This window comes from Leopardus geoffroyi, chromosome D1 (genome assembly GCF_018350155.1).
Source record: "Leopardus geoffroyi isolate Oge1 chromosome D1, O.geoffroyi_Oge1_pat1.0, whole genome shotgun sequence".
Taxonomy (NCBI): Eukaryota; Metazoa; Chordata; class Mammalia; order Carnivora; family Felidae; genus Leopardus; species Leopardus geoffroyi.
In genome coordinates this window covers 96,717,938-96,743,354 of record NC_059329.1, presented here as the reverse complement: position 1 = coordinate 96,743,354, position 25,417 = coordinate 96,717,938, and the positions used below count along the sequence as shown (strand labels likewise).

At 42.9% G+C, this 25,417-nt stretch overlaps 1 protein-coding gene and 1 pseudogene across 3 annotated transcripts in view; one reads left to right on the top strand and one right to left on the bottom strand.

The window, feature by feature from the left end:
* Positions 1-25,417, bottom strand: part of EXT2 (exostosin glycosyltransferase 2) — a 147,768-nt gene that overhangs the window by 84,018 nt on the left and 38,333 nt on the right. The gene's annotated exons all lie outside the window — the stretch shown is intronic.
* Positions 3,580-3,755, top strand: LOC123602862 (annotated as a pseudogene).

Genomic DNA, 25,417 nt, shown 5'->3' with positions numbered 1-25,417 from the left:
CAGAAGAAAAGGTGTGGAAGAAAACAGAGATCCAAGAACTGCAGGACGGTATCGAATGTTCTGTCATGCCAGTTATTGGAGCCCTAGGAGATGGGGTGGAAAACAAGGAAACAGATGTATTCATTTAAATGGTTTTCCAAAATGGATGAAAAACAACAACACATAGGCTCAAGAAGCTCAGAGAACCCAAGCATTAAATAAAGCATTCACCTTCTCCCTCAAAAAGCTGAAGGAATAGCTGTACTGTTAAAGGTGCGAAAGCACGTCTGCCTCTGAGCACGCAGGACATTCGAGAGATCTGAGCCACGGGAGATTCTCTCAGCGCGCTAAGGTCGACGGAACCGTTCCTTTCCAGTGAAGGGCTGCAAGGTATTTTCACGCCCCACACATTAATTTCTCAAAGCTGTGTCTGAAGATGAATCTCAGAACTGCCAAAGGGATTCCAAGTCTTTCCAAGCACACGGACCAAAGGCTCACTATCTCCTTTTCGTTTGTTTGCTGCGACAAAATGGACCCCACGCGCGTTCCTGCCTTTCCCAAGCCTCCTGGGCAGCACGCTCAGGGTTACACGGGTTCTTTCCCTCACTGCCTTACAGGAGAGGTGACAGCGCCGGAGCAGGGGGCCCTTCCTGGACAACCATGTCACATCCTGGAGGCAGCAGAGACAGGCTCAGGTCGTCTCTACCTGACAGCTAAAAACTCAGCGGTGATGTCAAATGATAACCCAAGCATCCTGATTTCTAGTTGACAATTACTGTCGGCAGGACTACTTTTGTTTTTCCTTTTGCTTACTCTCTATGTTTATAAACATAAGAGTTACGTGAAAAGAATATCAACCGGGGCGCCTGGGTGGCTCAGTCGGTTAAGCATCTGACTTCGGCTCAGGTCATGATCTTGCGGTTTGTGAGTTCGAGCCCCGCGTTGGGCTCTGTGCTGACAGCCTGAAGCCTGCTTCAGATTCTGTGTCTCCCTCTCTCTCTGCCCCTCCCCTGCTCATGGTTTGTCTCTGTCTCTCAATAATAAATAAATGTTAAAAAAAAATATATATATATATATACATATATATATATACACATATATATATATATCAGCCAAACACCTCAGAGGCACTTCTCCTGGACTGAAGGTTTTTCTAGAGCAGAGAAAGTTCACAAACAGGTAATACACCTTCACTCAATGATTAAACAAACAATAATAAATAGAATTTACTTTCTTTAAAATAAAAAGAAATTTCTGGGGTGCCTAGTGGCTCAGTTAGTTAAGTGTCCAACTTTGGCTCAGGTCATGATCTCATGGTTCATGGGTTTGAGCCCCGCATCGTGCCGACAGCTCAGAGCCTGGAGCCTGCTTTGGATTCTGTCTCCCTCTCTCTCTGCCCCTCCCCCACTCACACTCTGTCTCTCCCTCTCAAAAATAAACATTAAAAAAAATTTTAATAAAAAAATAAAATTTCTGAAGAAAAGGATTAATATACCTAGGATTTATCAGCACTCCATTTTTTCCTTCACTTAAAATACTTACTCTGTTAATTTCATTGCATTTAGGATACTTTACAACATAAAATACGAGAGTGTTTTTTTCACTCCCTTGTTCATGAGCTGCTGCACTTGCCCTCTCCAGATGCATTCTCCGCCTGAAAGTCCAATACCTCTGGGACACTCTTCCACCATCCAGTGAAGTTTCCTAGTCCCCTCATCTCAATTACCTGAACACAGCACCATAGGAACCCACGTCTATCATGCTCACAAAAGCACAGATGTCTGTTTACGTAACAGCATCAGAAGTCATTCTGCGGTTTTTTGGTAGGTGTAAATCCTTTTTTGTTTCTTTACCATGCAAAGTGGTAACTGCTTTCTTTTTAACTTTATTCTGAAATAATTTGAGACCTCAAGAAACAATGGTAGTACAGAGGGTTCCCAAACATCCCTGACTCAGGTTCCCCTTTCGTTAACATGTTACTTCACCATGGCACAATGATCAAAACTAAGAAGTTAACATGTAGTTAATTCCATTCACTAGACTTTTTCTTTATGGATTTCCCCAGTTTTCCCTTAAGGTCCTTTTCTGTTCCAGGATCTAGTCCAGGAGGCCTCACTGCATTTAGTTGTCATGTCTCCTTAGTTTCCTCCAATCTGAGAAAGTTTCTCAGTCTTTCCTGGTCTTTCACGACCTCGACAGTTTTGAATAGTACTCGTCAAGCATTTTGTAGAATGTCCCTCAGTTTGGGTCAGTCCGATGTTTTCTAATCATGAGACTGAGGTTATGGATTTTGGAGGATGCTCCAGAGGTGATATGCCCTTCTTCTCACATCATATCAAGGGACATACGCTATCAACATGACTTATCATGGGGAAATGAACCCTGATCACCTGGTTAAGGTGGGGTCTGCTGGCTTCTCCACTGTAAAGTTACTGTCCCCATTCCATATTCTATTTGTCAGAAGCAAGTCACTGTGTTTGTCTGCATTCCCAGGGAGGATAATTAAGCTCCACCTCTCTTTCCTTCTCCCTCTGCCCCTCCTCCACTCCCGTTCACATACGCATGTTCTCTCTCTCCCCCTCAAAAAAAAAAAAAAAAAAAAAGAAAAGAAAAGAAAAAATCCTTAAACCCATGGGGATTTGTGGCTTGTGGAAATATTAAAACATTTTCTTTCCCCACTAATAATTTTACTAAATAAAAAACATGACATTTGCCTTAAATGTTAAGTAGAAGCCCAATCATATATCTCATCTATTTAAAAGAGAAAACACATAGCTACTTTTTATTAAAAAGCTCAGACATGAAATCTACTGAGCCCTCAAACATTTCTAAATTTCAATGGGTTCCAGTCTCATATTTAATTTTACCCTGCTTGTAAACACAGAATTACTGTTCAAAAATAAAGCAACCACCCAATTTGATCTGGAAAAGAATGAAACAAAGTTCAGAAAACAAGTAGTAATTAATAAGAAAAGAGAAAAAAAGAAAGGAATCTGAAAAGAAATCCAAGAGCTTTCCATAGATTGGCTATTCATAAAACTTAGAGAATCAGCTAAAAACCTATCAGAACTAGTAAGGAAGATCACTAAAGTAACCAGCTACAAAATAATTTTTTTCATAAACAAATAAAACAAAACTCCCAACTGTTAAATCTCAGCAATACTCAGTGAGACTGGACACACACAAGTTAGTGGCAGGGCCCTTCCCATTACCCCAATTTTCACAGTCCAGATTACTTAGTCCTTGTGATCGACAATAGTTGCCTTCCCAACATCCTTTACCTCCTCATCTTTACTAACAAAATAGTCCAGCCTTTTCTGCGGCAATGCAAACAAGGTGTGCTTTCCTAAATAAAAAAGTTAAAGTCTTGCTACAAGCCTTTTGGTCTTTTCCCTTGGCCCTCTCTCTCCTGCTTGCCTAGAATGCAAACATGGCTGGCTGGGATTGAAGCAGATGTACTGTAACTGAAAAGAAAAGGCCAGCCTGCTGACGTGACAGAGCAGAAATACAGAAAGAAACCTGCTTCCCTCGCAGCATCACTGAATCACTACAATTGTCCTGGATGAGCTACTTCCGCATTTCTTCTAGTGTGAGACCTGTATCGCTTCTCGGCCTTTTGGCTAAGATCAAGTGTAGTGTGAGACCTGTAAACCCTAATTTCCTTAGGCAATTGTTAGTAGAGTTTTCTTTTATATTCTCCTAGATATCCTCCTGATACTGTCCTCTTCTGTGAAGGCCATAATATGAACTTCATGACCTTAAATAAAGCAATCATTATTTATAGATGATAGGACTTTATATCTAGAAGAATCAAGAGCATGAGCTAGAAATCTGCACAGTAAGGATAAAATCCAGGAAGGTGAACAACTACGAAATATATATAACAAAATCAATAGTTTGATTCTACTTCTAGCTAGGTTACAGAAGATCACAAAAGACTACCATCTATACCACAAAAAAACATTGGACAAAGTAAAAATCTGTCTATTTTTTAGAGCCAAATCATTTGTGTTCTATAATCTTGTTAAATTCACCTATTAGTTCAATAGTTTGTAGATTACTTTGGCTTTTCTGATTATACCACCATGTCATTTCCAAATGAAGACATGTTAACATTTTCTTTTCCAATTTTTATGTCTTTATTTTCCTTCTCCACTGCCTAGGACCTTCAGTACAATACTGAATACAAGTGGTAAGAGTGAGCATCCTTCACATGATCCCAATCTTAAGGGAAAGCATTCAATATTTAATCACTAAGTAGTATGTTAGATGTAGGTTTTTCATAAATATGCTTCATCAAATTGCAGAAGTTCCTTTCTATTTTTCATTTAGCTGAGAGTTTTTCTCAAGAATCGTTGAATTTTATCGAATGTTTTTTTTCTACATTTAGAAGATGATGAGATGGGTTTTCTCCCTCAGTTTGTTAATGTGGTAATTTACACTGATTAATTTTTTTCAATGTCAAACCAACTTTACATTCCTCATCTCACTTAGTCATGACACAGTATCCTTTTTTTATATGCTGCCAGATTCAATGTTATGATTTTGTTTAGGATTTGTGCATCTGTGTTAATGTGGGATAGCTGCCTGCCACCAAGAATCATAAGATGCACCATTATGTTATATAACCCTAAGAAAAAGTTCTCAAGGTATGAGACAACACTAAAACATTATCAATTGTAACACAAAGCTGACACCAGAGACTTTATTTGATTTTAACATTTATTTATTTAGAGAGAGAGAGAGTGGGTGTGTGTGCATGCACATGAGGAGGAGAGAGGGGGAGAGGGAGGGAGGGAGGGAGGGATGGAGAGGGAGAGGGAGAGGGAGAGGGAGGGAGAGAGGGAGAGAGGGAGAGAGAGAGAGAGAGAGAGAGAGAGAGAGAGAGAGAGAATCCCAAGTAGACTCCACACTGACAGCACAGAGCCTTATGTGGGGCTCAATCCCACAAACCGTGAGATCATGATCTGAGCTGAAATCAAGAGTGGGATGCTTAGCCAACTGAGTCACCCAGGCGCCCTATGACATCAGAGATTTTAAAATGTGAAAAAATATAGGTCTGAGAAGAATCAGTTAAATATGGTTTATACTTTTTCACTTCATCCTCCCAACAATCCTATAATTAACATATCTCTACAGACAAGAAAACAAGGCTCAGAAAGATTAATAGTAACTTGTCTGTCATCACAAAGCTTTTAACCTGACAGATCCAGAATTCAAAACCACTTTGTCTAACTCTGAAGTCGGTGTTCTTTTCATCATAGTTCTGATGAAACCACAGACTGCCTTAAAGGATAAATCCAGAACTGTACCCGGGCTTTGAATCAGGTTGGGTTTCACCTGTTAAGGCTTTTCTCCAACACAGGTTTCTCTGAATGTCATTAACTAAACAGAACATGATTCTCAATCACCAAGGCAGTATCCACTAATAATACCACATGTTCAAATTAAGTGAAAGAGGCCTTGTATTAAATGATTCCAAAGTGCATGAAAGCAATAAGTCTCCCAGGGAAACTAGGGATTGTGCTGCATAAGTAGTGACGTGAGTATCAGCTGGAGGACGGCCCACAACTTACAACGCTTGTCTGCAGCACCAACTTTAATACGTGTAGTAGAAAGAGTACGAGAGTCAAACAGATAGGATTCTCATTTGGGCTTCTGCCATTAAATAGTAAATAAATGTTGACAAGCCATTTAACTTTCCAGATCTCAATTTTCATACCTTACAATTGAGAGAGGACTCTTCTACACTCAAAATTCAGAGGGATGGAAATTCTAAAAAAGAATCACAAATGCTAGAGATCAAAAGCACTGTTAAGAGGGGCGCCTGGGTGGCGCAGTCGGTTAAGCGTCCGACTTCAGCCAGGTCACGATCTCGAGGTCTGTGAGTTCGAGCTCCGCGTCGGGCTCTGGGCTGATGGCTCAGAGCCTGGAGCCTGTTTCCGATTCTGTGTCTTCCTCTCTCTCTGCCCCTCCCCCGTTCATGCTCTGTCTCTCTCTGTCCCAAAAATAAATAAACTTTAAAAAAAAAAAAAAAAAAAAAGCACTGTTAGAAATGAAGAAGGCCTATGGCAGGCTCATCAGTATGGGATGGACAGGGCTGAGGAAAGGATCTCTGGGCTTGAAGACCGGACAAAAAACCAGAACAGAATATCCAAAGCCTGTGGGACAACCGTGAAAGGTGGAACATATACGCAATACAAACACCAGGAGAAAAACAAAAGGAAAAGAAGCAATATCTAAAGGAATAATGACCAGTTTCCCCCAAACTAATGTCAGACACCAAACCACAGATCCAGGAAGCTCAGAGGGCACCAAGCAGGAGAGTGACCAAACGCACTGCACCTGTTTCCCGTCCATATCACACTAAAACTTCAGAAAATCAAATATTTTTTAAAAATCCTGGAGGAAGAGGGGAAAAAAACACTTCACCTATAGAGAAGCACAGGTGACAATTATGTGCAACATCTCCTCAGAAATATTAAAAGTGAAAAAAAAGCCCACCGAGCTAGAATTCTGTACTCTGGAAAACTCTCCTTCAAAAGTGAAGTTTTGAACAATAGAGAAATTCTCAAACAAAAACTGAGAGGATTTGTTGCCAGTAGTCCTGCCTGGCAAGAAATGTTCAAAGAAGTTCTTCAGAGAGAAAGAAAATGACATGGGTCAGAAACTCAGATCTACATGAAGGAAGGAAGAGAATCAGAAGAAATAAGTAAAGGTAAAATAAAAAAAACCTCTATGTCTCTCTTTTTTTTTTTCGGAGACCGAGAGAGAGAGAGAGAGAGAGAGAGAGAGAGAGCGAGCACGTGTGTGCATGCAGGCACATGAGTGGGGGAAGGGGAGGGAGAGAGAGAATCTTGCAACAGTGAGATCATGACCTGAGCCAAAATCAGGAGTCAGATGCTTAACTGACTGAGCCACCCAGGCGCCCCAAAACTTTTATGTTTCTTATTCTTAATTCATCTAACAAGTTGTTCAAAGTAATAATGGCAACAAATGTATTCCATTACCTATGCTTATGTATCAATTAAATGACAGCAGTGATACAAGGGATAAGAGGAAATAAAATTCTGTTGCTAATGTTAGGTATAGACAGTTTCCTAGACTTAAGGTGGTTTGACTTACATGTTTTTGACTCTACAATGATATGAAAGCAATACACATTCAGTAGAAGCCATACTTTGCATTGTGAATTTGGATCTTCTCCCAGGTTAGCCATCTGTGATACGGTGACGCTGGGCAGAGGCAAGGAGCTCCCGGTCAGCCGCGTGACCGTGAGGGTCAACGACCGCTACACTTAACAACCATTCTGTTTTTTATTTTCACTACAGGATTCAACAAATTACAAGATACCCAACACTTGAATATAAAATATGCTTTGCATTACATGATTTTGCCCCACTGGAGGCCAATGTAAATTCTCTGAGCACATTTAAGAGGCTAAGCTGAGCTATGATGTTCAACAGTTTGTTTGTATTAAGTGCATTTTCAACTTGTAATACTTTCAACTCAGCATGGGTTTACAGGACATCTCCCCATCGTAAGTCAAGGAAGATCTGTACTTCCACAACCTATGAAGCAGTAAAGTGTTAATATGAAAGTGAACTTGGGGGGCGCCTGGGTGGTTCAGTCAGTTGAGCGTCCAACTTCGGCTCAGGTCATGATCTCACTTCTCATGAGTTCGAGTCCCACGTCAGGCTCTGTGCTGACAGTTCGGAGCCTAGAGCTTGCTTCAGATTCTGTCTCCATCTCTCTGCCCCTCCCCTGCTCACACTTTCTCTCTCTCCCTCCCTCCCTCCATCTCTTTCTCTCTCTCTCTCCCAAATATAAAACATAAAAAAAAATTTTTTTAAAGAAAAAAAAAAAAGTGAACTTGGATTTGATGGATATGTATAGCGCAAACCTGAGGGCAACCACTAAAAATGTTTTAAAAAACAAATGCAATTGACATGCTAAGAAAGTAGAGAAAATGCAATCATGTAAATACTCAATTATAACCACAAAAGACATAAAAAGTGTGGGAGTCAGAAAAAGGAATGAGGAACAAAGGAAAAACCAGAAAACAGTAATAAATATGGCCAATATGAATCCAACTATATTAATAATCACTTTAAATGTTAATGGTCTAAATATACCAATTAAAAAATCGTGAGAGCGGATCGAGACCAAAACCCAACTACACGTGCCTATAAGAAACCCACTTTATCTCTCTCAAAATAAATAAGTAAACTTTAAAAATAAATACAAGAAACCCACTTTAAATATAAAGACACATAAATTCAAGGTAGAAGGACGGAGAAAAATACACCATGCTACCACTGATCCAAAGCAGTGGGAATAGCTATATCAATTTCAGAGAGAGTAGAATCTGGAGCCAGGAAGTACTCAGGCATCACATAATGATCAAGGGGTCAATACCCCAAGAGGACAACAGTCATGAACGTGTATGCACCCTCCACAAGACCATCAGAATATGTGGAGTAGAAACTGACACAAGCCTGAAGAGAAAAAGATGCTCCCCTATGAAAGCTGGAGACTTTAACACCCTCGGTCAGAAATGGACAGATCCGAAAGCCAGAAAATCAGTCAGGACACAGTGGAACTCAACAGCACCATGTAAGTGACATCTGTAGACAACTTTCTCCAACAGCAGACTGCATAGTCTTCTCAAGCTCACATGGAACATTCACCAGGACAGACCACATTCTGGGCCATAAAACATACCTTAACAAATTTAAAAAAAAAAAAAAAAAAAAAAGATCTTATAATGTCAGCTCTTATACCACAATGGAATTAAATTAAAAATAGTTACATGGTGGATACATGTCATTGTACATTTGTCAAAACCCAGAGAATATACAGCACCAAGAGTGAACCATAAACTACTGACTGGATGATAATGAAGTATCAGTGTAGGTTCAGCCATAACAAATGGATCACTGTGGTGCAGAATGCCGATACGGGGGAGTCCGAGCATCTGTGGAGACAGGCGGTAACGGGAACTGTGTCTACGTTCCACTCGATTTTCCTATAAACCTAAAACTGCTCTGAAAAATAAAATTAGGGTCGGCTGGGTGGCTCAGTCACTTGAGTGTCTGACTCTTGATCTTGGCTCAGGTGATGATCCCAGGGTCATGGGATTGAGCCCCACATCGGGCTCCGTGCAGAGCATGGAGCCTACTTAAGAGTCTCTCTCTCCCTTTCCCTTCATCCCTTCCTTGCTCGCACTCTCCCTCACTCTAAAATAATAAATACATACATACATACATACATATATACGTACATACATACATAAATAAAATTTACTAATTTAAAAATCCTTCCAGGTTCACCTCCTCCTTGAAACTATACAAGGCCCTTCTTTTCTAATTCATCTGACAATTTTTACACAAAAGTCAGCATTATCCTCTGTCCCACTGTTATTTTATAGAGGGAAAAAAACTTATCTTCCCAGTTAGACTAAAAACTCTTTGATGGTGGGCCCACAATACAAACCAGAATTTCCTAGCCCCCACCTACGGGCAAGCATTCAAGAAAACAGCCCATAAATCCTACAGACTTGGGGCAGTGGGTTTCTGTTAATTCTCAGAGCTTCTGTAGGCTGGTATCCTGCAGATGGGTCCAAGTGGCTTGGAAAATTGGAATGGATTAAGGAGACAGAATGCCATCCACCACGTCACAACTCCTTTTTCCCAAGAGCAGCAACAAAGCAGGATTAGGCTTGGCGTAACCAGTAGGGTTAACCAGGGGAACAGCTAAGAACCACTAAGAACCATTTTAAATACAGCCACTGCCCAGTGCAAGATTTCAGGTATCACACCCTAGTGAACAAATTTTTGCTCTTCTAGGATCCCACACAGAGCCCACTAATTCTTGCTAGGAGTTAATCTCAATTTTATTTTCACCTTATCCCTCATTCTCAGCCTTCTAAAAAGAACATTAGGATTTAGAATCCACAGTAGATTTGTTGTTATTTTGTCTTGTTTAAAACAGCCTCCATCCAGGGGCGCCTGGGTGGCTTAGTTGGTTGAGCATCTGACTTCGGCTCAGGTCATGATCTTGTGCGGTTCATGAGTTCAAGCCCTGTGTCAGGCTCTGCTGACATCTCAAGCCTGGAGCCTGCATCGGATTCTGTATCTCCCTCTCTCTCTGCCCCTCCCTTGCTCGCACATGCTCTCGCTCTCTCTCTCTCTCTCTCTCTCTGTCTTTCTCTGTCTCTCAAAAATGAATAAACATTAAAAAAAATTTTAAATGTCTCTATCCAGCACATAAATAGTGAAAAGGAAGAAAAAAATCACCTTAATATTAAGAAACACAGTTACGAAATTCTGCCATACTCAATGAACGCTGTTTTCTCTTTGTCGCCCCTCTTAGGGCTTTGAAAACTTGCTCACGAGCTTTCCCCTTGGTGGCATGCACAGGACTTACTCCTCCAAATCCAATTTTCTCCATGCCTAGCATTTTTGTTAACCATCTCTTAATTTAATCCCATTTTCCTGGCACTGAGATTTGTTGAAGAAGCTTTACACAGTCCCCCAAGCCGTGTCTCCCTAGCACGCTCCCAAGAATTTCTGAAGGACGGCAGCAGCAGCCACATCCCTGCGTGAATACTCAAATACACAGCTTCCCCTTCGTATAGCTTATTTATAAAAGTTCTAGATCTGGGGCGCCTGGGTGGCCCAGCCAGTTAAGCATCCCACATGAGTTTGAGACCTGTGCTGGGTCTCAAACAGTATGACAGTATGGAGGCTGCTTAGGACTCTCTGTCTCCCTCTCTCTCTGCCCCTCCCCTTCCCCACTCAGGCTGTCTGTCTCTCTCAAAATAAATAAGCTTAAAAAAAAAAAAGTTCTAGATCTTATTCTCACATCCAAAACTATGAGTCACTCACTCAAAGGGTAGGAAAACAAGCAAGCACACGGACCAATACTCAGATCCTACTCTGCCACACAGCTGGCTGGAAAACTCCCAAAGGCCCGTACATATGTGCATCTCGTCTATTTCGAAGCAAAGATTTCCTTCTGTTCATCTCCAGTCTCAGTCGTTATATTTACGGGCAGTGATTAAAGAATTAATACAGTTAGTTCTCCATATAGTTACCAAAGAAAATGGCCACGGCATAGATTCCCCAGTAATCAGAAAAATGTAAGGAACAGGTCTGAAAGCTGAAGTCCAGGGCAATACTTTCTGAAGGGAAGACAGGGTGCTTGCCTAAGTTCACAGAGTTTTTCATTAGACAGAGTGTTTTTTCCAAGGGCTAATACACATTTACAAGCTCTTTACAAGCTCACATGGCATCATGTTGCATGGTTGGTTCCTATAAAGAGCTTAAACCTGCGTTATCATCAAAGAAAGGATAGAGAGAAAAAACTAGAAAACATGGGATGAAGAGAAGAAAATGAAAACCGGAGATGCCAAATTCCTTTCTTTCTCTAAGTCACGCCATAGGGTTTAGAACGGGAGAAGAAAATCTGCAATTAGGTGGAAACAGAAAACGGAGACAAGAGGAAGCAAACTATAAACCGTTAGCAATACAAGAATGTCTCAAAAGACGTACATGCTCTCAGTGTGAATGGCAAATGCCCCAGGAGAAAGGGTAAGTGAACTGAACGCTGTGTCCAATACTCCCAACCCGAGAGGATGATCATCAGCTCACCGTCTAACGCGTGCTGCCCACAGAGCAACGTAGGCACCGCGCAGGCGAGGTTCGCACCTATTTTGTTAACTGCTGCGTCCCAGCCCTCCGGTCTACACCTCAGATAAAGCAGGAACTTGATAAATATTGTTGCTTAAGCCAGGCACTATTTTAAGTGCTTCCCCTGTATTAACTTAATCCTCACAACCCAAGGTCAGCATCCTTATTTTACAGATGAGAAAAAGGAGCCACTGAAAGGTTCACGGGGGTTTACTGGTCCCGCTTTTCTCTACACCCCCTGATTTAACTCCAGTAGCACTGGAGCATGAGCCGCACTGTGGTTTCCTGTAGCTCATGAAAGGAATCAGTGCATGACCTCGATTCCCTCCCCTCCATGATGCTCAGCTTTTCCAGAAGCCTCCCTTTCCCAGCCACATGCCTACATGCTTTTAGCCAATTTAAGAGAGGCATTTAAATATATGTGTGTGTATATATATATTCCTGGATAACCAGGAAGTTTCCTCAGCAACGTTTAGAGAGTTGTTGTCTAGACAACCTAACACCCACCTTCCCCCTGGATCTCTTTCACTGGTTATTGTAACACAGTTAAAGAGTTAGTCCTTACTAGAAATTATAAAAACAAACGTGATAAAATGGAGACATCTGAAGGCAAGTGACTTACCCTAAGTCACACACTAGGCATCGGTGGGAAGGACAGGATGAAAATAGCGCATACGACCACCATCCCAGCACCTCTCCTGCCTAGTACTGGTACTCAGCTGTGCCTTTCTCCAGGTCTGATGCTCAGCTCACAATTCCCCTGAGAGTTTCTTTCTTAGGAGGAAAGGGGGTCCCACATCACCTGCAAAGTAGCCTCACTGCTCTGATGAAAAAAACGAGTCCGTTAATGGGAAATGTCATCTCTCAGATCACAAGATAGAAGAGGTTAAGTGCACCAATAATGTCAACAAGTTTGCTACAGAAAACCAATGCAGAGAGAACAAGAAAAAAAAGCAAAAGAGTCGATAAAATACAGACATCTCCTCCCTCCCAGGACTGGCCCATTAGAAATAAATGCACATGGTGGGGCTGGCTTTAAGAGTGCGGTAGTAGCAAACTGGTTTACTTAGAGAAAACTTCTGGAGAGATTATTTACATGCTTTACGGAAGATAAACTTAGAAGCCCTGTGTGTCCTTAGTTTTCTGAAAAACGTGTGCTCTGGCTATGAGCCAAGGAGAATCCAATGCTCTGAAAAACACACAAATGATGTAGTTAAAGACTATGAACTTATCTTGGCCAACAAGCACATAAGGTTTCTGTCATTGAAAACCATAGTGAAACCAAAGTCAGTCCGTTGGGTGTCTGACTTTGACTCAGGTCAGGATCTTGCAGTCCGTGAGTTCCAGCCCCGCGTCGGGCTCTGTGCTGGCAGCCCGGAGCCTAGAGCCTGCTTCGGATTCTGTGTCTCCCTCTCTCTCTGCCCCTCCCTTGCTCGCACGTGCTCTCTCTTTCTCTCTCTCTCTCTCAAAAAAAAGAATAAACATTAAAAAAAAAAAAGTAAAAAAAAAAAAACAATTGCTCAACAAATGCCTTCTTTATTACAATTCACCACTAAACTAAACTAACAATCTACCTGATTCTGATGCCCAGGATGTAACATGGATGAGATGGGGTGGGGGTGGGGTTGATCCAGATGACGTATTTAAGTGAGGCAATCAGCAGTAGGCATGTATGGTTAGGAGGATAAATGAATAAGATCTCTTTAGGGGATGGGAATCCATTATTTTCATACACCTGTTTCCTCTTCCACACTCCATTCCTCCTGCCCCCACATCAACCATCTTGAATGACACAGGTTTTATGAAAAATGAAATCACTTTTAGCACAAACAAGAGGTTTTCTGCATTATTAAATCTTTTTAAAATTCTCAAGTACTTTTAAAGTCGTAAAGTTCTCGGGGCGCCTGGGTGGCTCAGTCGGTTGGGCGTCCGACTTTGGCTCAGGTCATCATCTCACAGTCCGTGAGTTCGAGCCCTGCGTCAGGCTCTGTGCTGACAGCTCAGAGCCTGGAGCCTGCTTCAGATTCTGTGTCTCCCTCTCTCTCTCTGCCCCTCCCTTGCTCATGCTCTGTCTCTCTCTGTCTCAAAAATAAATAAAAAAACATTAAAAAAAAAAATTTAAAGTCGTAAAGTTCTCAACCTAGCACACAATCCCACACTTGTAACCTTTCCATTCTATAGTTAAAACATGGATTGTGATATTCAAAATTTCAATGAGAAAAACCATCTCACTTCTATGAGTCTTTCCACTGATCCAGCAAAACAAGATGAAAACTGAGCTTTTATAGGGCTTAACAAACTCTTTTGAGAATATCCTTGTCACCCTGCTGTGCTTAAAGAGCACAACAGAAGTCCCCCCTCACTGACTGGTGTCCAGGGCAGAGGCAGTTTGCAAATTCTGAGTGGAGCCACACGGTCCACTTGTCAGTGTCCTGATGTGCAGTGTCACGATGTGGATGTGCAGGTGGCGCTGAAAGCGGGTTACTCTTCGCCCTCTCGCACCCCCTTTCCACCCGCTTACGTAGTCAGGAGCTGAGAATGGGATTAGGAAAAAAATGCCTCAGACGTGGATTCCACAAAACCCAATTCAATGGAGCCAATTAAATGATAACTACTGGCTTTGGCTCTTGTACCTTATATAGACACTGAGGGACACAACTGTATCCCGTCAAAATTCATAGAGGGACAACATATAAAGAAGCAGCAAGAGGACAGCCATCTGTAAGCCAGGAAGAGGGCTCAGGAGAGAACAACCTTGATGATACCTTGACCTTGGCTTCCAGCCTCTAGGACTGTGAGAAAATAAATTACTGTTGTTTAAGCCGCACAGCCTGTCGTGGTTTGGTACGGCAGCTGTACCAAACTAACACAGACATCACATACCACCCCTTAAGACCGCTGGCTGGGTGGGGCGCCTGGGTGGCTCAGTCAGGCTCAGGTCATAATCTCACGGTTCGTGAGATCAAGGCCTGATTCAGGCTCCACACTGATCCTGCGGAGCCTACTTGGGATTCTCTCTCTCCCTCTCTCTGCCCCTCCCCCAAGCACACACACGCACGCGTGCTCTCTCTCTCTCTCTCTCTCTCTCTCTCTCTCTCTCTAGCTCTTAAAAAATAAGTAAATAGGGGCACCTGGGTGGCTCAGTCAGTTGAGCATCCAACTTTGGCTCAGGTCATGATCTCTCAGTCCTTGAGTTCGGGCCCCACATTGGGGCTATGCTAACAGCTTAGAGCCTGGAGCCTGCTTCAGATTCTGTCTCTCTCTCTCTCTCTCTCTCTCTCTCTCTCTCTGTCCCTCCTCTACTCATGTTCTCTCTCTCTCTCAAAAATAAATAAACATTAAAAAAAAAAAAAGGAAATACACAATAAGAAAAAACAAAAGGCTGCTGGCTGCCCAAGAACAAGAGCAGCTCTGGATCATGGACAGTACCTCACCCAGCGCGGGCTTTTTATAAATATTTCAGGTTACTGTAACAGTTCAAAAGGTGCTCTAAACGAAGAAAATTAGAGCTTTATAAATAAACTTCATACCTTTCGATCACATTGCCACAAATTCCTTCTAATCCCAAATCTGCCACTTACCCCGTGTAAGCTCACGCCGTCCACTAGCCTCTAAGAGTTGCTTTCCTCGTTTATAAAAATAAGAACAGCAGCTACCTCATCAGGTTTTCCTAAGGAAGTTCCTAACACAGTGCCAAACACAGGAGTTAACGTAAATGTTCATTCTCCCCTTCCCGCTGTCAGCTGGGAAATGTAAGCTCGTGACCACAGAACTAGACAGCGGGGAAATGAGGCCCGGCTTTTCCAACGCCTAAGTCTCTGCTAAAAACTCAACCTTTGCTCTGACGTGGAAAAAGACTTTGCCAGACCGTCTTTTCTGCTAAAGATGATCAGTAATGTTCTATTTGAATTCTCGAAAAGCAGAGGACCTCAAGAGAGATCATTTGCTCCTTCTCCTAGGCTAAAGGCATCTTGAGTAGAAGAGACGTTTTCTACTCAGTATTCTCAGAGTGAGAAGTTTGATTTCTTGCCAAAGAAGCTATGCTGAAATCATCTCATAGCCATGGGTCCCTGGGTCTGCCTCTCAGTAATAGAGCTTTTACTCCTGCTCCTCCGACTGGAGGCCAAGCAGATGTGGGAGGGTGATCTGCACTCTCTCTACGTCTCCCTGAAAGACCTAGTTTCCCCAAAAGGTGGGATGGACTCAAGACGGCAGTGAAGAGTGCGGCTGAGCCACATCTCACGAGGAGGGCTCGTCAGATCGTGAGAGCCCTGTGACATTTGTACCGTGCCAGCTTCAGCATAATTATGATCCCAGACACCAAAGATGGCTATGATTTGCACGTTTTAGAGCTATTTGAAACTTCTTTCAAAATGGATGCTACTTGGGGCAAGTCGGAAGAAAAAGGAGTAAAAGAGCTTGAAGGAAGGGGAAGACTGTGAATACGGCTAGGGAATGCTCAAATGTTATGATCTCCTGTCCTATGGGAAACAAGATGGGATCCAGGAAGAAAAAAGGGGTAGTCTGACTTGTGTTTCTTGACATATGACAGACAGCTCCTGAAACAGAAAGCCATAGGTTTCAACTCTCAGGGGTATCACCTTCAAATATATCAATGTTCTAAGGGTGGATCAGTTTTCCCAACTGCTGACACCCTGCTGTGAGGAGAGATCCCAAGCAAAACACAAGCCTCTAACTGGGAGCCTTTGAGGTGGCAGGAGCCATGAGGAGTTCAAAGGCAAGGCCGGCCAGTGGCTTGTACCTCCAAGAGTCACAGAGGTGAAAGGTTACTAAAGCAGGAGCCACTGACCAATAAAACTGTGCGTGGTCAAACCTTCTCAGCAAAGAGACTAGAGATCAGAGATTCATTTTGGCTGTGCCCAGTTTTCTGAGCTATCCACGCCTCTGAATCCCACTACTCCCTAGGTCAGATCAAGGAGCTTCTTTAGTGATTAGCAGCTCGCCAACTCTGCCCCCGCCCCTCACCCCCGCAGCTGCTTCCATGAAATACCTGCAAAGTGGACTGGAAAACCTGAATCAAGATCTGTCATCAAAAAAATAAATAACAGCACAACATGGGCCAACTACTTGTACAGCACTCTGCCTGGGGTGAGACTGCCCGTGTTTGCTACGCTAAAACCAGGAGAACAGGAGTGTAAGTTAGTATGACTAGAGAAGACCAGTGTAAAAGAAGCCCCACTCCACCCAGGCACACTGGAAGGGACTGCTCCGCTCCCCCCTCTAATTAAAACACAACAAACACAATAGGCGAAGCGACCAAGAGGGCAGATGTGAAGGCTTACTTCATCCCTGAGGCTGTTACCACGTGACACCATGGCAGCGTGATATTCTCCCCTCTGCTCTGTTTCCCACACGGTGACAGTCCAACTAGAGAAAACTAAGGAGACATTCTTTGGCGGTTGCTTCTTTTTTCGCTGGGGACACTAACTCAGCAGACAGGTCACAGGTGAGCCCTCTCCACTGTCCCTGCACATTCCCAGAAAGAGAGAAACTGAGAATAGTGTGGGTCCAATGCTGTGTTTCACTTTTCCACCTGACCAGAGGCACGAGTCCTCTATAAGCTGCCTGCTGCTTCTGACTAGAGATGACTAAGACAAGTTCCCCTGTTGACTCTGAGCGGAAACCCCAAAGTCCAGCCTCCGAGCTGCGACTCTGAACAGAGGCGAAGCTTGAAGTAGCGACACCTGCTATGTCAGTGGCTCTCAATTTTCCCCCCACCCTTCTCACCTGAAGGATGATGTATACCCGTGAGTAACAGTGGCGAGGTTCATCGTAGCAGGGACTCTCAACAGAAATTCATGTCCTCAGTCCCCCCTTCCCCAACCCGACACCAGAACGCAGTTAAGAACTGAGTGGGAGTGGAAGTGGGGCGCCTGGGTGGTTCAGTCGGTTGAGCGTCCAACTTTGGCTCGGGTCATGATCTCGCGGTCCGGGAGTTCAAGCCCCGTGTCGGGCCCTATGCTGACAGCTCAGAGCCTGGACCTGTTTCAGATTCTGTGTCTCCCTCTCTCTCTGCCCCTCCCCTACTCGTGCTCTGTCTCTCCCAGTCTCAAAAATAAATAAACGCTAAAAAAAAAAATTTTTTTTAATTAAAAAAAAAAAAAGAACTGAGTGGGAGTGAGAGAAGTATGCGAAGTTTGAAAATCCTGGCGGGGAATCCTGAGCCCTCCCTCGCCTCACAGTTAAAAATCACTGCGGCAGCTGATGAGACCGTTAAAACCTTTCTACTCTGTAGTTTCCCATCTGCGGGTTACTCCAGAAAGATTCTCAAAGGTCGTGCTTGCTGTCACACCATATCCAGAGCTACCTACAACTCGCTAGGCAGAGACTTGGGGGAATACGGATTTGCGGTTATTCTGGGCTCCGGGGAATCCACTCGGGTCCTCCGTTCCTGCCCACACTGCACCACAATCCTTGGCTGTGTCACTCAGACCCTTCACTGCGTCGCCAACTTCTGGGTCTTTCCATTCTGGCCAAATGCCAAAGTTCAGCCTTACTGCTGAACTCAACCCTCGGTCTATAGTTAAAACAAAAACTCAAAGCTCTTTGACACATACAGAAGATCATCAAGACCTGCTCGAGTTAACCTGAAAGTTAAAAATACCTCAATACACATATGCACTGCACGTGGCTGAAGAGAAACCTTCCAAGGAAAAGTACTGGAATCTGAAAGATAACAAGCGAACTGCTGCCCTACTAAGGCCCTTATCAAAACGGGAAGTACGCGTTTCAACATAACAAATTAGCCTTAAGTTTACAGGACAGAGATAACCGTATTGCCAGAAGTGCTTTACGTGGAGCTGCTTCTGTACCAATCCTGGTCTGATTTGGTATTAAATGTCTTTAAGTGAAGAGAGATGAAATAAATATAGATGACTGTTGTCTCACATTCCCAAGAAGAGTAGCGTGGAATTATAACATCGTGCTATTATAGAGCCAAAAATTATGCCATGCCAAAAATAAGTATGCAACACCAAATCCTCTCAACCTCTGCAATGCTGAGAGAGACAGAATATATACACATATATGCATGTATGTATAACCTATATTGACATTTATAAATATTGACAGAGATCTTACGGATCACTTGAACCCTTACCGAAGACCTGAATACAGTGAATTCTTCACCAAACATAGCAACCCTTGATAACTCACAAGTCATTGTTTTGTAAACAAACCTAGATATTTTTGTAAGTAAGTATAAAACAAATCTACAAAAGCTGCACTGAGTTTCCTATAATGAGCAATCATTTCTCAGAAATGCCTCACAAAGAGTCCCACTCTGTGGGCAACCAGCCCCAAAGAGTCAGACAATTCTTACATAGGCTACAAATTAATATTTAACACTTTTATTAGAGAGGCCATTTCCTGAAGCAATGTCCCATACTGGGGACTCATTACAAGGGATTAACCCACGTTAACTCTAGATACAGCTCTTCAACCAATGCCCAAAGAGGAAACGGACCATTCCATCTATCCTGACCCCTGGAAAAAGCCGTGCAATGATTGTTCATCATCACGTATTTATGGAAAATGTCCAATATACTTAAGTTATTTTTATATGGCTTATCTTTGGTAACTTCAATATTTTCAGTAAGTCTGTTATAATTATACTATAAGCAATAATATCCAGTTCATTAAACTTCTTAACTAACTACCAGGTATCAATTTAGTCCCCAGCAAATGTATAAAAAAGTAGTTCTATCGTTTTAGAGTTTGGGATATTTTGTTTTACTGCTCGTTTGGCCTTTATAACTAATTACTTTCCCCACAGGAGTTACATGAGCAATAAAAGAAACCAGTATTTTTTTATTGTTCGCTCAATGAAAATCATTAATCCTAGATCAACAGCCATATAATCTGACTAACTTGCTACAAGAATTTCTTGCTTTTGCCTCAACCTCAAGTTGAATGGCTATTTTAAATTGAATACACTTGCAACACTGCTCATGTCGAAAACTATTTGAAAAGGAAAAATAATGTGTATGTGCCAAAAGGGTGCAGAGCAATTAAATATATATATATATATATATATATATATATATATATATATATCCATTGGATTTTTGCTTCTTTCTACTAACCTCTTCCTAAGTGCCTCAGTTAGAAGAGCAGGCAGATATAAAGTCCATCCTGAGGGCACATTCCACCCACCCCAGCTGCTCTGAAAATCAAGGCTGGAAAACTGAAAGGAGAAGGAGGGCAGGGATGCACTTTTTGAAATGCCTGGAAAAACATTCTGGTCGGGAGATGCCAGAGATTTTGAAGCTCCCCTCAAGCTGCTGGCCTTGCTCCAGGTAATGGTTTTTCCTTCCCCTCAGCTGTCTGCTGCGGGAGTTTTCCAGAAAAGAAAGAAAGGAAAAGTGGTAGGGAAGAGGGAGGAGCCACATCCAGTCCATTTCTCTGTAACGGAGAGGGTAAAAAGGGCCAAGCATTGCAGGCTGACATTTATAGAGGGCCTGGCGTTTCCATGAAGCACTCTGGGAGGATTACTGAGGGTTAGCAATGTGGTCTAAAAGGGGCAGCAAAGCAGACTGATGAAAGTCCCTTTAAATTTGATAACTGATGCCGTGGGCACAGAGACAGCAAGCTGGCGCTGGCAAAGACATGCGAGCAGAGGCCTAGCCAGTGAGACGGCCTTTAGAAAACAAGTACATCGTAAACCTGGCTCCCCCTAGCCCTTCAGGGCTGCCCAACTGACTTGCTGAAGCCTGAAAGCACAAACTGCCAGCGGAACGGCATTTTCTAATCAAGGGATAAAAATAAAAGCCCTTGGAAAATCCTCTCTTGCCTAGCCCTCACTGCCCCGGCCTCCCTCAACTAAGAAAGTGATTCATCTGGCCAACGGCAGGGTTCTGGACCTGCAAAGGTTAATGATCTCACTAGTCTTTTACCTCCGAATAATGGCTGCACCACCCAATCCCTCCTGCCTGGCATTTTTCTTCAGTTTTAATATCAGAAGTTTCACACGCCTGCCTGAGCTCCTGGACTCGGCAGAAAGACCCATATAGCTGTCAGCAAACTGATAAGAACTTTAAAATGACTCCGCGGGGCCTCTTTATAAAGAAGAGCCAAAGAAGCCCATAAAGAAAGAGGGCAGGGGCCACGGAAACCAGCCGCTCACACTGTTTTAACGTGGCATTAAAATGAGCTGCAGATTTATGGCAGTGTTTTAGCCCCTGGCCCAAATCATCTGGGGGATGAAGCTCTCGTCCCCACTCTCCAGCGGGATTTTAAATCTGGGATGGAGCTGGCCAGAAAGGAATGGGGGAAGGGAGGCATGGGTAGCAGGAGGAGGAGAGGAAAAAGGAAGAAGCAGAGAGTACCAGGAAACTCATACAACAGAACTCAGCCTCTTTTCAGTGAGATGTGGACAACAGCTATTTCAAAAAGAGATCTGACCAGTCCTCTTACGTTCTCATAAAAATGCCCTTTATTTTTAGTTCTTACTCAGCAACTCACGTTCTTCAACTGTTCGTCCCCCACACGTCCATACTGACTTTTCTCTTTAAGTTCATTTCTTTTTTGATTTTTCAGTCCAAAAAATGAATAAAATCATCATTTGGCAGAAAACACGTCTTAAGAGGGGAAAAAAGACTCACTGTAAAATTTTCTCTCACTAGAAAGGGGAAAAAGTAATAGTTCTTTATCCAAATGTGCCAATGATTTTTTTTTTTTTTTTAAGGCCAGCTAGCGAACCACTGATTTTAATCAGTCATTCTGATCCCAACAGAAAAACAGAGAGGTGAACCACCTTCCATGCCAAGATGTAGAAAGTACACCAGACCCACAGGAATAAATTCCGTTTCAAGTTTCCAAGCCCAGAAGCAAATGCATAATACATCCATGGTGGTAACTCACTGTGGTTCCTTAAGACCAAACTCCATACCAGAAGGCTCCTTCCGATATTCAAACACAAACCCAGGCAGGGCAACCCCAAATGACTGTCAGAGTGGAGCAGGCAGACCAGAACCCAGATGCTTTAATGACTTCATGTGATCAACACGACTGCTCTACAGTGTTATTAGCCCTACGTCTGAGATAAGAAAAGGGAAGCTTTGAAAGTTAAGTAACTGGACCACAGTCACAAATTAGGATTTGTGGCACAGTTTAGGATTTGAATTCGGGTCTCTCCAACTCAAAAACCCCTGTGCTTTCCACTACCAACATTTTTCAAACTTTTTGGACTCGGACCCACACTAAGAAACAAATACATCTTATACTGCAACTTACTACTCATCTACATTTATAATTGAAATAGAGGTTTCTGGAACTACTTATCTTTACAGCGGAATATGCTGATATTTTCCTTTCTATTCTATTTCATTTAAAAAAATAAAATAAAATAAAATGCCAGTCATCACCCAATGAATTGACTGCATGATCTCCTAACAAATCAAGAGCCTCAGTCTGGAAAATACTGCAGTACCCAATGCCCAGCACCGCCCCCCGCCCCAAATCATCAGACCAGGAGTCAGGAGACCTGGGCTCCAGTCAGGCTCAACCCCAGCCCTGACAATTCATTCTCAAGATCACCTGAACTCAAGAGCCTATCATTTATAAAATACAAGGAACAGGAACAGGGCACCTGAGTGGCTCAGTCGGTTGAGCATCCGACTTCGGCTCAGGTCATGATCTTGCAGTTGACGAGTTTGAGCCCTACGTGGGGCTCTGTGCTGACAGCTCGGAGCCTGGAGCCTGCTTCGGATTCTGTGTCTCCCTCTCTCTCTGCCCCTCCCCCACTCATGCTCTGTCTCTCTCTGTCTCAAAAATAAATAAGCATTAAGAAAAAAAAAATTTAAATACAAGGAACAGGTTGAGCCGTTTTGAAGGTCCCTTCCAGCTCTTTGATTCTATTTCTCAGTCTCCTTAGTGAACACTGCTTTCCCCCTCCATCACTGATCTTTTCATTACTCTCCACTTGTCACTGACCTTCCCTGCCTTCTAATTCTCTGCAAAGTTCTTTGCCACTAGTATTCAAGGTCCCTGCTCGTTCTGCTCCATCTGCTGAGTCTTTCTCATAGAAGCCATCTCCAGACGGAGGTCAGTACCCTTCCAGAGCATCCGGTCTTCCTATCTGAGACTACCTGGTTGTGAGGATTCCCTTCACCTCTGATCCATTCCTGACTCTCCGTAGCACAACTGAGTGACAGCACTTCTGGCCTTTCAATGGGTATACTACCGAAAGTACTCTCCCCAGCAACCTCAGGGCCTTTCTTAAAGGCAGGATCTGTGCCATGCCCTCTACTTAAAAAAAAAAAAAAAAAAATCCCTCTCAATTTGCCTATGCAGTATGTTGAGAGCAGGTGCTTAACACATATTTATTTGATTGGCTTGCATTATGAGATTAAAGACTAACTCTCCTACATTTTGAGAACTTGTAGGTGTGCTGCTCTAGGAAAAGCCACCGAACGAATTAAAAGTGGCGCCATAATAAGATAAGCAGGCATTTACAGACTAGGTTCTGCACGTTACTCGCTACCGTTTGCCCACGGACAAGGTTTGCCAGGGCTGCCAAGGAAAGCAGCTTTATGGTCTCTCCATCTGGACTGTGAGGATTTAAATCTCAGAAGCCATACAAAATAACTGCAAATCAGCGCAAACCTTAAAGACAGGAAAATTTATTTACAGGCCCTAGTGCACTATAAATTTGAGACAGTTCTATTAAAATGCTTTTCTTGGCTTCCCATCAGATACTTGGCAGAAGTCTTTTTCCAATAAGGTTCTTAATACTAAAGTGGGGGGGAAAGAAGTGAAACACATAAAAATGCTCTTCCCTAAGAGTTCCAATTAAACGAGTCCTTATTTTATCCTGCTTTAAACAACATACATTAACCCATCTCCTTCACAATGTGGATTTATACATTCAGGAAAACTCAGACACAGAGAGTCCAGTGCTATTGAAAAGAAATTGTGAAATTCAAAATATCCCACAAAGCGATCATGCTCAGTCCTCAAGGCTCTCCCATGGGCCAAAAAGCCCAGCTTTGGGTCAGAACCATGGTTGTCTGTTTCACAGGAAGAACTCCAGGGTCAGGTCAATGTGTTTTGTTTAAGGGCAAGCAATCCAGCAGCTTTTTTCAGGGCAAGTACGAAAGCAGAGATTGGGAAACACAGCTTGGAGTGACTTGTTGGGGCCTGGGAGTGGGGGAGGAAAGGAGGCAGGGAATATCTGGCATTTTTTAAAAAGCTGTGAGAGTTCAGTTCATGTACATAAAAAATTTTCAATTTCACAGGTGGAGGGATAAAAATGACATACATTACAATATTGATTCTGGAAATCAGAAGTGAAATATTTTCCATATTCTTCATAATATATTTCCAGGGAGGCATCCAGTCCTAAATGTCTCAGGCGACGACTTTTTTGAGAAGATGATCCAGTAAGCAGTCATCTTGAATTATTGGCAAGTTCGTCTGATTTTTTGCCTCAATCCAGGCCACACAGCTCTGCGATTTAAATAAAGTTGTGGGCAGCAAAAGAGTATGCTCCCTGTCTGTCCCTCACATGGTGTGCGGTCTTGGGAGGATTACTTTACATCTCTTTATTCTCAGTTTCCTCACGTTAAAACATTCAGATTACTTGTCTGACTGCCTATCTCACTACTCTGTTTAAACAGTTTGCTTTGTAAACGGTGGGGGAGTGAGGGGAAGTGGACTCGGACAGCTGTATAACTGTCAATGGACAGGACGGTCAAGCCACCCGCGCAGGGAACCTTCAGAGAACTGCACTGCCGAGGTTTCTAGACATTGGAGAGCTTACGCCTTTAAGTAAATCACAAAACACTGTTTAAAAATAAAAACATTTTCATTTTCTTCATTTTTATTAAGTTTTCGATTTTTTTTAATGTTCATTTATTTTTTAGAGACAGACAGAGGGTGAATGACGGAGAGGCAGAGAGAGAGGGAGACACAGAATCCGAAGCAGGCTCCAGGCTCTGAGCTGTCAGCACAGAGCCCGACGCGGGGCTCAAACCCACAAGGTGCGAGATCATGATCTGAGCCGAAGTCAGACACTTAACTAACTACGCCACCCAAGCACCCCTAAATTTTTAATTTCAGTTCCAGTATAGTAAACATACAGTGTTATATTAGTTTCGGGTGTGCAATACAGTGATTCAACAATTCTACATTACTCAGTGCTCAGCATGGTAAGTGCGCTCTTTTTTTTTTTTTTTTTTTTCCTTTTTTCAACGTTTTTATTTATTTTTGGGACAGAGAGAGACAGAGCATGAACGGGGGAGGGGCAGAGAGAGAGGGAGACACAGAATCGGAAACAGGCTCCAGGCTCTGAGCCATCAGCCCAGAGCCCGACGCGGGGCTCGAACTCACGGACCGCGAGATCGTGACCTGGCTGAAGTCGGACGCTTAACCGACTGCGCCACCCAGGCGCCCCGGTAAGTGCGCTCTTTGATCCCCATCACCTATTTCACCCCATCCCCCACCCACCTCCCCTCTGGTAACCATCAGTTTGTTCTCTGTATTTAAGAGTATTTAAGAGTCTGTAGAAACAAACATTCTAGACAGAAAGCTTTATAAAGTATGTTACATTAAGAGCCACTATTTAAAAAAGAAAAAAAATATATATATATATATATATATTTATATATATGCTAAACAAAATTCAAATCTTCACTTAAAGATTCGAGGGTATCACCAAGAATAGCAATTTCTGTGTCTCCTCAATTTTAAGATACCGCATCAAGAACAGCTTTAGAGGAAAAAGC